The sequence below is a fragment of the Pectinophora gossypiella genome, chromosome 20 (assembly GCF_024362695.1).
Source record: "Pectinophora gossypiella chromosome 20, ilPecGoss1.1, whole genome shotgun sequence".
Taxonomy (NCBI): domain Eukaryota; kingdom Metazoa; phylum Arthropoda; class Insecta; order Lepidoptera; family Gelechiidae; genus Pectinophora; species Pectinophora gossypiella.
In genome coordinates, this window is record NC_065423.1 from 1,239,595 (window position 1) to 1,250,733 (window position 11,139).

The window sequence follows — 11,139 nt, forward strand, 5'->3', positions numbered from 1 at the left end:
GGCTACTCAAAACAAAATACCAAAGGGATGGTATTAAGTGTACCGATATTGCATCAAAAGGTTTGATAGGAATAGATATTGCATTAAAGGGTTTGATAGGAATCGATATTACTTTAAAAGGTTTTTGTACGTAGCGAACTGCATTAGAAGGCGAGGTTGTGGAAGTTGCAAACTGTATTAAAAGGCCAGGTTGTGTGAGTTGGTTGTGCGATACTGCATTAGAAGGAGAGGCTGTGCAAGTTGCGATAATGCATAAAGTATCGATAAAGAAGTATTAAGTAAATAATGAATATTAAAAATGAAAGAAAAAAAAGTTGAATAAGCAGCAAAGGATAGAATAATAGAATTGTTTAAAATAATAAAGTGTTCAATCTGATTTTAGATTTGACAAAATAAATTAATAGATCATGAACGGAACGTACCTACGTCTTTTGTAATCCTAATACTATAATCTTAATAAGTATATATTCATTACAATGAAAACAATATTATAAATATGAATAAAAATATAGTAATTAAATAAATAAATATAAAACACCATTAGAAACAAAATAAATAAAAATAAAAGTAAATATCTATGCATTGTTGTTATTATTATATTGTAAGAATATTATTGTAATCTAATGTTAAGATAATTATGATAGTGTTAAGATTTTAAGGCGGTAACATTTCCATTATTTTTCCGATAGACCAGTTAATTTTACTTTAAACAAAATCAGGTCTTAATGACAGATAAAGTATGTATAGGTATAATGTATCGTATGGAAACAAATATAATAATACAATTTTCATAAGAAACAGTTGTCATTACAGTTATTAAAATTGCTTTAAGTAATTGCTTTGTATGTGTAATTTTTGAAAATGTTACTTATCATCAATATCATATTATTGTTTTCGTTACTAAGGATTATTTTTATAAAATGAATAAGAATTGATTATGTACGAACAAAAATACACTTTCATAATATACACGTAATACTGCATAATATTGTGATTTGTTAAATGAAATTTAGGTGACAATAATACAAATGAGGTTATAAAAAAAGGTAAATTAGAAAAAAAAATACATATTGTACTGAACTTAAATTTGTAAGTCATAGTAACATTTGCCTTTATATAAGTATGAATGTGTAAAAAAAATTAACTTGTATTAATTTTTTTTCTCTAAAAGGAGGGAGGTGTAGTGTGTACCTCCACACCTATGTTATATACATATCTGTGTTATATATCATATCCAAGGACAGACAATAAACGACCGTCTTAGAAGACACACGTTTCTTATTTAACTCCACAACTCCGGCGTCCCACAGTGCACTACTTATGATGTATTTTATTTAAAAACGGCATGGAATTATAATAAAAATTAACAAATTTTCACTTTTGTTCTAAACAAATTCACAAAATAATATATTTTTTTAAGAAACCGTCTTTTATTCCTGGCCAAAAATGTCTTTGATTCCCGCCAAAAACTCCACATGTCTTTAAAAAAAAGTTCAGTTGACGTACCGCCATCGCGCGCGTTTTGTGCGAGTACATTAAAAAGTGATAATAATTTCTTAAAAAACAAATATAAACAATTATTGACGTTCAATATTATTTGAAAAGTGCATCAATAGCTTTCGGAGCACCCCAGGGTCAGAAAGACAACCGAAACGAACGGAATTTTGTAAGTATTTTTATTCTGTTTTATTTGGTTGATACAAAGCATTTTCTTTACAATATTGTAGGATTATACTCTTACATACACACGTACATACATCACTCCTATAATTCTTCGTACATACCCACTGCTTTTTAATTATGTTTACGTCCTATATAGGTACCTAATACAGGCGAGCCCATTGCCAGCCGGGCACAAATCCTGAAAACCGCGTGGTATCAACGAGGGGCTTTCCACTCGACGTTCCTCAAACAAAAAGTAGATAGCGTTGTACATATTTGCCTTCGTTTAACCTTCTAATTTCCTGGATAACAGACATATTATGCACTTTTTATCTTTGTTTTTGGCTATGAATGATGACCCTTGTTATTACATCCAGGCACAACACATCTTCCACCCATTATTATTCTGATCAAAATAAATTATTATATCATCATATTTATTAGCGAGCGAAATCAAAGATGACCAACTCTATTTACTATACAACTTTATTAACGTGTAATAAAGAGTAAAAGATCACAAAGGAGATCATCGGATTTCGGCCCAGAAGTCAAAGTGCCGGCCAAAAAATAATTTTGCTATATTCCGTTAGATCTTATCCATCTGAGCATTTATTACTATGGCACCAAAGCTGTAGGGTCAATATCTTCGGTTTTATTCGAATTAAAAAACATGAATTTTCATACATTTTTGGTGAAAATGTGAAGTGCCGGCCAAGAAACAATATTGGTATATTCGGTAATAATGTAAAAAACCTTACTTTACACCCCCGTTGCTATGCGCCATATAAACAACAATACCTAGGCAACGGGGGTTGCCAGATCTGACGCCAACAATATTTTTGAATGGTTATGTATCCGAGCAATAAGAAAATAGTTAATTATAATTATCACGTTAAATCTGTACAGCGCCATCTATATAGTTTTTTGAGAACGTAGTATGGAAAGTCCCTAATTACCCAAACCACATTTTTGATCTAAACATGAATAAAACTCAAACTCTTAAAGTTGAATTCATGGTTTCTTAACTAGGTAGATAGTTTATTGTCTAAGTATTTATGTACTTACCTACCATAAGTAATTAATATTAGTTGTTCAATATTCAAAATTTAAAAGCAAAAGCATCCCATCTTTTACAAAAAAGACTGCAACTCATTCGAAAAAACATCAAAAAATCAATATCACAAAAACTTCTCGCCTCGCCAGCCCAGGATCGAACCTGCGATAAATCATAATTAGGTTGAACCTTCAACGGGTGCCGATCGTTGACGTGTGACGTAATCTCAGCCTCCACCAGCATTCTACTCTGGAGGCATATTTTATCGGGACTCACAATAGGGACGTAGCTTGGCGCTTTTTGCTGGACTTTGGGCAGAAATTCAAATTCAAAAATATCTTTATTCAGTAGGTAATATTATAGTTACACTTTGAATCGTCAATTTTTACATAACGAACGTCTCATCCGCCTAAAACTACAGCAGCTTCTCACAACCTGTATAGCCGGGGAAAAGAAGCTGCAAGAAAAACCTCGGCACAGGGCCCTAGATGTTCTTTAAAAAAATAAAAATAAACATATTTTTATACAATTGAGTAATTTAGTTGTCTAATATCAATTCTCAAACAGTTAATCCCATGCATTCATATCTTCTATTTAATCACTTACTTTATGACATGGTATGAAAGTGTATACATATTAGTACTCGTGACCGAACATCGGAGTTGATGTAGTCGCCGTTGCTGAAACAGGCTGCATCACAACATCATTACTTATAAGCAAAGCGAATTTAATAAAATAAAGCGCCATTTTACCACTCCCTATTCAATCGAACTTTATTTTATTTTGCTTATTGGTAAAGCGACGCTTTCGTGCGCGACAGTACGTGGGAGGTGGTTGTCATAAGACGTCTTTTGTACACTAAAATAGCTGACTTTGATTCAGATTAATATTTTTATTGTCACGAATGTTATTTAAATAGTTTTTACCAGTATCTATACTGTATCTATACCTATAGATATGTATAGGCATGACATACTACAGAAATAAAATGTTATGCCCTCGAAATCGAGCAACACCAAAAAAATTACGTAAACATTACGTAACGCAACATCACGCTTGTATTACCAAAGGGGTAGGCAAAGGTGTATACTTAGAAAATAAAATCAACAATGTATTTTTATTTCGATATTACTGTAAACTTTCTTAACGGTCAAAGTAAGAATATCTTGCAAGGTAAAAAAAAAAGTTGGGAAAACTTTTGATTGACCTGGTTTTCTACTCTGCTCGGAAGGTCCGATATGGTGGCTGCTTCTGTAAAAAAAAATTGCTTTTATCAATAAGTTTAGTAAGTGGGCCTTGAAACAAACAGTTACAGAAATAAACTTAACAAACAAAACAAAAATAAAATGATATAAAACTAAAATTATATGATAATAATAATATAATATAAAATAATAATAAGTATATTGTTCTTTATATAGGAGCGACTGGAGTAGTAGCCAAAAGTTTATATAGATATTACCGCCAACTAGACGCAGATATAAACATACTTACTTATAATGCAGAAACAGGGGGGGGGGGGGGGGGGGGGCTAAAATGGCTACATCAAAGCAATTCATCTAAGAAAGAAATATTGCAATTTGGGAGAAAGGAGAAAATGCCGACCCACGTCGAGTAAAAAATATTAAAATAGTATTATCTACGATTCTAAGTATCTAAATGATTATGAACAGTTTTATATTTTTACATTCCTCACAAATGATAAAAAAATCTTAAATACACGACCGAATCACCAGTAGCAAACGAATAAAAAACAAAAATTTGAATGAGCACATTCCAATCGAACAATGAATCGATATTATTTTCGATTCGATAAGACATTAATGAAACATTTTGACAAATGAATCGAACTGGCCATCGCCGGACGTGAGAAAAAATATAATAAAAAGAAAAACACCTTTGCTACTGGCTGGCAGAACTATTAATCAAACTCTTTGGAGATCGACAAAGTTAACATTGCAGTTACAAAAATATTATTTCCTTACAATGAGTATAGAAGTTTTATTATGGAATGTGAAAAGATAACATTGTAGGTTCGAAAAGCGACAAAATTATTTTGCGTTTGAAATAATGTTATTCTTTAATATGAAGTATAGGATGTCTGATATATCTGATGTATGATAGGTGAAAAATAAAGTTTGTAAACTTTAAAACTTCCGTTGGCCATTGATAAGTTTTTAAGCTTTTTGTCGACGGATGCGTGTTCGATTCGAATGTATCAATGAAGGTTTTTGAAGAGCAAGTAGATGTGTCTTTTTATTTTTTCACACTTACTTGATAGGGCTTGTACAAAATATTTACAACTTATATAATTAAACATCTAAACTGCGCCTGTGATTATTATCGGGTAGGGTAAGATTGTTTAAAATTAAGTTACTCATTATAAATGCGCTTAAGCGATGATAATTATTATAGTATTCCTTATGCGAACTGAAAGAATGGAATTATGTTCCTGCGTCATTGTTTCCCAATAAATATTATTTGGGTATTTTCAAGGCAAGAGTTAATAGACACTATTTGAGTTTGCGTGCTCTACCTTAGACCACATCGCTTCTTAAGACCAGGCTGGAACGTCAAACGCAAACAAAACTTTTATCTTCTTCTCTCGTGTGAGTTGTAAGGTGGAGTCCCAACCTCATCTTCAAATCTTTTATTAAAAAGAAGTATCAGATGTACACCATCACAGTGAATATTGAGAGTAAGAAGTGTTACCTCCACATTACCAAGTGAGAGCCCAGCGCTCCCCATTTGTCCGGCCAAGTTAATGCTATCTACAATAAGTAAAGTAAAAAAAAAATCTATGCGTATTTGTACTAATCTTGAGAACTACTGAATGGAGTTAGTTAATATAGACAATTGAGCCAACTGTGTTAGTGAAAAATGCACTTAAGATAAACTAATAACTCAAATCAATATCATATTGTAATATTTATGTACTAAGTATTACCTTTTTTTTATCGTGTTTGTTATGAGGTGGATTACTAACTTTAGTAGTCCTGGTATCAGGCTCATTATTGAGCCGCCAAAGGCCTCTGACATGATCATGTATCGACTACTTACTTAGGTTCATCAGTAGGTAGTAACCGGGAGCAACGGCTTAAAGCGTCCTAATCAAACTAGGGATCACAAAGTGATTTTTGTGATATAAGTCCCCACTGAGATTCGAAACCGGACCTCCAGATTGTGAGCCCAACGCTCAACCACTGGCCCCAGAGGCCGTTAGTATAACCATTGTGATAACAAGCTCATAAGTGGAGATTGCCATAATCAATAAATTGAGACGTTTTCTTGAACAATTTTATAGTATTTTCATAAGCCAATGGTAACTCCAACTCTTTGGATTAGGTACTTACAGCCAAAGAAATGGCCATCGCCGTTTTCAAAAAAGGAGCGAAAACGTTCCCGTTCGAAAAAGAAGAATTCAAAAGTAAAAACAAAAGAAATTATCTGCCAGTGTCAAATTAAAATTAATACAGTCGTGGCACAGATTCACGACTTTATTCCGCCTCTTATTTATTATTTAATAATAATTATATTGATAATTGTAAAACATAACGGACCCTAATATTCAACATAAAATATGAAATGAAGGAAACACACTACATACCGCTCTTCCGTTTCGGACTGGGCAGAGCTGGGGCAATTATAGAGACAGATCGTCCATCAATTGATTTACACGCTGTCGTATTTATTATCGTTGAATATATAAGTGTGGTACTGGTAAAACGAACTAACTTAAATTTTGTTGAGTTTTTAGGACGCAAATAAAAATGTATGTAAGTATGTAAAAAAAATTGTATGTAAGTGTATTTCTCATGGTCTAGACTATGACGTAATGATGACGATGGCAATGCGAACCATTGGGAAGTACGGTAATGCAGGACGGAAGCGCGTCAGACAGAGTACTGCTGGGCGGAAGGCAAGAGGGAAACCACTGCCCTATTTTTGTCTTCTTTTTCTATCGATATTTTCCCTAAAAAAAGTAGCATGGAGAATGTTACACCCACAAGAGCGTGGCTCTTAAATTAATGACGATGAAACTATGACGTATGTCAAGCTCCGTCCTACAGAAAGTGCGTTAGATATTTGCCTCAAATGGCATTAACTACTTGACCGGGCAAACGGGGAGCGCTGAAGGCTCTCCGCGTTACAAAACTTCTATAATCTTGTATTAAATTAAATTAATTATTTTTAATGAAGCCTCTGGTATAGCGATCTGATATTATATCATATTATAAAATATTTATAAATAAAAATAAATGTGATTTAATTTATTTAATTAATATTCATTATTGTATTTTATTTTATTTTGGCGCAATGAAGTGGGTTTTAATTTGAGACAACAGGGGGGCTAAAAGGTTACATTGAAGCAATTCATGCAAAAAAGCAATATTGAAACTTGACAATTGCGCAGAAAAAAGTAAGTGCGAAATGCAAACAAATGTCAAATTGCAATATTGCTTTTTTAAATGAATTGCTTCGTTGTAGCCTTTTTAACCCCCATGTCTGAGGGTTGCGTTAGATGCGGTATGATGTGTATTCTTAATTCAATTTCGTGTTTCAGTACAAAAATTAAATTGATTTTTAAACATCTTAAACGAACTTCTATTTCTACGTAAACATTTTATAATTTATCTTTGACTCAGTAATACAACCTTTTCAGGTAGTCAGAGCTAATAATCTCAGACACTAAACTATTAACAAATTAGGTTACAACATTTCTCCAATCAACTCTCTCAATATTATTTATACGAAGTTGGAATTCGGCCCTGGCATCGCAATGAATCTCCGACATCCGCCAGGGCCGCACTCAATTACTCATCTGTGTCAAAATAATGTGAAACGGCTTAAATATCTTAAAATAATTACATGAATCGCAAGAATCGAACTTTGGCTATAATTAAAGAATGTGACGTCATCGTGTGACGTCACGAGTTAAGTATTTATGGCTGTTAGTACTTACGCGAACAGTTCGATGTAGGTTCCTAAATTGAATCGTCTTTTTCTTATTATGTATATGAAGAAGGATGGATGATAGAAGGATAAGTTGAACAGAAAGGATTAGGAAGCAGGAAGTGTGAGAAGCAAATATTTAAACTTATCGAGGACAGAAGAGGCAAGATGATAAGACACTTAATAAGACAAGATAAATTTATATAAAACGTCATAGATAGAACAAAAAAACAAAGAAGGAAAGAAACATGGGACAAATAAAGAGATGGCAAACAGTTTTACACAGAAAACAAAGAATTAATCTTGGATAGACAAGAATGGTGATTTCTACAACGACAAGAGAATGGCTCTTAAATTTAATGATGATAACATAGGTATATACATATATGTATGTCAAAGAGCAGGCAGCGCTCCATTTAATGGCAAAACAGCTTATAATCTGTACAGACAGTTAGTTATAGAGACCATAATGCATAATGTTACCAGTCTCAAACACTAAAGACCAGAACCAAAAGACCATTAAAACCAAAGCCACTGTCAATATCAATACCCAAAAAGGCGACCAATTACCAAAAACCAAACACAATCATGACAAATCTGAGCCGTCGATAGCGATCCATCAATGTTGTACTTCCGTCGCTCCGGTAGATGATCAGATATCTTCAAGATCAAGATAATCTGGGTATTGGGCGATAGATGACGCGATCGGTGCCCTGATCCGCCTGCCACTGGCTTAGCGAGTATAGGGTGCTTGGAAATGACATTCAGATTTACAGCACAACATAACATAAGCTTACTACTTTATTCCAATTAGGGTAGTCAAAGGTACATCCACCGCAAAATGAACTCACACCACAACGAGGTTGCTGTAGTCTGTGTTTTTGAATTCTTAAAAACAATTCGATTTGTAGGGTGTAGTTGTAGGGTGGAGTCATACCTTTGAGAACTTTTTGACCCTAATCAATTTAACACAGTCGATAGAGTAAAATTTAGCAAGCAAGTTGTTTTTGGTGAGTTATTGTATAGTTACCTTAAACTTGTGGGCTAAATAGGCGTGAACATAATAATGTTACATTAAATCCTGGAAACCACGTGATATCAATTATCAAAACATAAATTAAAATTCCGAAAGTTGAATTCAGTGAAAAAATGCTGCTTTTTCTTCTCGTTTGTTAAGTTTCTAATCACCCTGTACTGGTACCCACGAAGCGCGTAAGATCTCAGCTCTCGATACTGTCGTTTTGATAGATAATCTTTGGGATCGAACAGCGTTCGATGGCCGGCCACTGGCCTGTCACACCATTAATTTATACACCACGCGGAGGTCCTCAGGATTTGGAGGCTTAACTCTTTTGGGTTATGAGAAAAATTGGTGTATTTTGCAGCATACTGAAAGCTTTTTTAAAAAGCTCAGTTGTCGAGGACGATTTCAAGTTCACAACCCATACAAGAGAAAAAGAAGCGCCATATATTGGGTTGCTATAAGTGCGCAATGCAAACAAATGTCAAACAACAATATTGCTTTCTTAGTTGAATTGCTTCGAAGTGGCCATTTTAACCCCCCCCCCCCCCCCCCTGAACTCGTGATAGCCCTGTTTAGACTTACATCGTAAAGTCACGTAATTTCGACTTAAAATGCAACGTTTAAGGTTAGACGTGAACATTCAAGATGCAATCATCCACTCACTATGTTAGTTTTATTAACCGAGAACAATTTCTTTAACACGAAATAGCATTTTAGTTGCTAAGGGTCATATCATATCATATCTCTACCATATCATGGCGCCGCCACGAGCAATAAACAATTTTTGACTTGATTTGATTAAGAACAAGAACAGACGGATAGAAAATTGATTATTCCGACAACATACGACATTTTCAGCTGTGTCATTTTCAATATGTTGAACTATTTGTATGAATTATAGGCGTAATCTTTTATCACGATACGGTTCATCGATCTCATCCAAGGACTTCGTGCTTTCAAGTTGTCTTCAGAATACTTGTGTCTGTGGCCACCTCATCAAAGATTACGGCAGTGAATTTAAACATGTATGTATTCAAAAATATTAAACTCAAGCACCTTAAATAGACTCAGAACTACGTCGTGATCTTCATAAATATGTAACAGGCGACAATATCGATGTCTTGTCATCCGTACAGTCATTGAAAAGGAACCATTGTTTCGGCAATGACTGATATCTCAATAGGCACCTTTATTGGGACCAATCAGTCGGCTTAAGCCATCTGGCCTGAGCTTTGTATCGGTTTGTTGGGACTAGGGTGAATAGAGACGGTATGAGTTGTAAAGTTTTAATCTTTCAAATTGTAAAGAATGAATAAGAATTTTGGTAAGGCTGGCAGTGAAAGAACTAGAAGAGCAGAAATTACTGCCAAGCGATCAACAACAGCAGATATCTTAGCCAAGTTGCAAACAATTGCGAAATAAGGATTGACATGTCACTATCAATCTGATGTTATATTTTATTCGATTACACTGTAATTTTTCGTAATTGTTTGCAACTTGGCTAAGGTCCCAAATTTTAAGTCGACAAGGGCTACTAACTTACTAAAGCAGACATAGTAGTTTTTGAATCGTAAACAATGTATCAAGTAAGTAATATTCACGTAATGCCAAGATTTCCAGACACAATAGCTAAACAATGGGGTTTGGATTCAAAAAGAATATTCAATATTACTACTTTGAAGAAGTAATATAATTTTAAGAACTTCTTGGAGCATCGTAGTACAAGTCCTACCGATAATTACAAATAGTTTTATACTCAACTTAAACGTTACGTAGGTAGATTATCATAAAACCGCATTAGTTTTGTCAGTACTAATGTTCTAAAGAGCTTCATATACATAAATAGCCTATATACGTCCCACTGCTGGGCACAGGCCTCCTCTCAATCAACCGGAGAGGGTATGGAGCATACTCCACCACGCTGCTCCACTGCGGGTTGGTGGAGAAAGAGCTTCATATTTCGCTTCAAATATTCAGTTCAAAAGTTCCAACGCCAGAACATTACACTCCACCCCACTTTTTTCCTCCTCCTACTTATGTTCACCGCATACAATGGAACCGCGATATTTTATTGTCAATCTTAAATAAAGTCATTATTTTGATTGAAAGCTTCGAATCACTTTTTTGTCGCTTCAAACTCGCTCGGCCTTTCGTACAAATCGATTGCAATGGACGACACACCTATTGAAATAACATTTTTAAATTCTTCAAAAAACTTGTGTTCCTTATCCCTTGAATATAAAGCTCAATAATCTTCAAATGTTTCTTTGGTAACAGAAAATAAATTGGTTTCGGTATGTGAGACTGATATTGAGAAATAGGCGTCCAAATCATTAAGAATCGATTTCGAGTTACAAATGACTTGTGTTGTTAGATTTTAGCGGCTTTTATCGACTTCTGACGTAAAATATGCAAACGTATTAATCTGGATTAAGATTGAAACATC